Source organism: Medicago truncatula, chromosome 5 (genome assembly GCF_003473485.1).
Source record: "Medicago truncatula cultivar Jemalong A17 chromosome 5, MtrunA17r5.0-ANR, whole genome shotgun sequence".
NCBI classification, from domain to species: Eukaryota; Viridiplantae; Streptophyta; class Magnoliopsida; order Fabales; family Fabaceae; genus Medicago; species Medicago truncatula.
The window spans coordinates 631,436-633,835 of NC_053046.1; the positions used below are offsets into that span (position 1 = coordinate 631,436).

Genomic DNA, 2,400 nt, shown 5'->3' on the forward strand with positions numbered 1-2,400 from the left:
TTAATACGATAATAAATCTAAAACTTTCTAAACTCCAAATTTGTGTTATTGTGTCCCCTCCTTCATTGTCATTATCATTATCTCAAGCTCTTGACATATGCTTCAGAATAACACCTAAGCTGAAAAGGTATAACTTCCACCAACCTGCAAAATTTAAAATATATGTTGGTCTCATACCACAATAATATAGTTAATATCATACACTAAAAAGCATAAATTACAAAATTATATATAGTTATACCTAGAAGCATAAATTAGAAAGACAAAGGTACAAAATTATACTTAAACACTAAACCTATACTTGTAACCTCAATTCCTTCTATTTGTATGTTAGCTTTTTATCCTCCTTCAACAGTTATAACTTAAAAGATGGTTGAGGGGGACCATTCTTAAAATCTGTGGGTTGAATCAATCCTCCATATTCAAGAGGAATATTCTCTGACCTTATAAATCTGAACAAAAAAAGCCTGCACCAATTAAGGTAGTTTAGAGGGAACAAATATATAGAGAAAAAATAAGGAAATTCAAAGAATTGAACAAAGACAACTAGCACACGTATGAATATGGTAAGGCTCTAGAAGTTAGGTTGCATCACCAACATCATCATTATGCATCCATTCACTTTAAAAATTTAAAATTGAACTAGAAAAATAAGACAGAAAAATCTGATAATTGAACTAGAAAAATCTCATTCCCTTACTTGAAACATAAAATGTTCTTCCTTCAGTTTTCTCCTAATATTTGCAATCTCTTTCCACTACTAAAAAAAACAAAAATTAGTGAGGGATATTTAGTGAGGGAAAACATGAAATCCCTCTCTAATTCCGTCACTAAATTTTGCGACCAAGGAATTTGTGAGGAATTTCATTTTTTCCGTCACTAATTTCCCTCGCTAATTTTGCTTTTTCTAATAGTGTTCCTTAGCTATTCAATTATCAAAGAATGTGCTTCTTGATTTTTTATAAGTCTAAACCGTTAAAAAAAAAAAAAATCCTTCAATACACATTGCCAACAGGCCACAGCTACCGGTTGATATAAGCTTGGTGTGTTATTAGAGGGAACATAGACAATAATGTTGAACTTCAAGGGTCTGTACCTCTCTAGCCTATAAACACCAACATGACAAGACAATCTCCCTATTAAACAACATGCCTTATTTCTTCTAACTATGTTGATCCAACTAACCAAATTAACTAACTCTCTCATTAACAATAATTATTTAATGGTAATTCTAGTAGAGACTTAAGAGTAATGGTTTCCCCCTTGCATCATATTCACAAATGGTAAGTAAAGTGTGTCTAAACCACTGTACAAGAAAGGAAGCAAATATATGTAATTTTAACTGATATCTTTCTCAACTATAACATTAAATTTTCTTTGATAAAGACAATATTGGTTTGATGAAGTAAGATCCCCATCAGAGATTCAGTGTAAGTAGACACATAAAAAGTATCAAGCCTATTTAAAGTGGAAAAATAACTATGTTGATCTAAAATAGAGGAGCAAACCATTACATTTATGAGTTTTAGCTTACCCCGTGAACCTTCATAAGGAGGCAGAGTGTGTCTCTATTTATTTTACCACTAATTGCCCTGAATGAAAAAATAAACCAAAACCAGAACATTTTCAGATTAAATTATGATAACATGTAAGATAGAAATGTGGTAAACAAAATATTAGAATCACAAAAATTTTACCCTCCCTAATATTATTTGGTAACCAAGTAAAAACCAAAAAATGAGGAGACTATGAGAAAAAAGTAGAACATATAACTACAGAGAAAGAAGAGTTACACAAATGAGAATCATAAAATATCACAGCCTTAGAAAAGACACATAGTGCAAAGCTATGTCTACTCCGTCGAACTTGTAGGGATGCGAAATAATGTCGTTAATATAGCCATTGCTGAAGCAATAGTCTGCAACATGTAAATATGAAATACCAATTTATAGTAAGTACTAGTACTAAGGAAAAAAACCATAGGAGTAACATAGTGATTTGTACAATGAATATTAATTTGAGTTAAACTTAGAAGTTATATGAAAAATGGGATTATATGAAAACAGTAGATTCCATAGAAAGAACTTAATCTTAGGATAGATATTACCTTCAAAAAAATTTATCTCCTTGCTAGAACAAAGCCATGCCTTTTCTATCTCCTTGGGAGAATGAAGTCAATGCCAATTGCCAACAATTCCATTGAAACATAAAAAGAAATACCTACAAGATGTGAAAGAATCACAAATAAAAATGGAACCATTACTAAAAATTTCAGAGCATATCACAAAGGAGAACTCATATATGGAACATTATAGCAGCCACTTACCTCAAAAAATCAATATGCAAGGAAAGTTTCTCAAATTTACCAAACATGACTAAAAGATTGTAACTTCGTGGCAA

At 31.0% G+C, this 2,400-nt stretch overlaps 1 long non-coding RNA gene across 1 annotated transcript; it reads right to left on the reverse strand.

The window, feature by feature from the left end:
* Nucleotides 1-442: 442 nt before the first annotated feature.
* LOC11437606 (uncharacterized) lies at nt 443-2,040 on the reverse strand. Its single transcript, XR_003011936.2, has 3 exons — nt 1,794-2,040; nt 1,535-1,592; nt 443-467 (listed from the first exon to the last, which is right to left on the reverse strand). It is a non-coding gene; the product is annotated as an uncharacterized lncRNA (long non-coding RNA).
* Nucleotides 2,041-2,400: the final 360 nt, after the last annotated feature.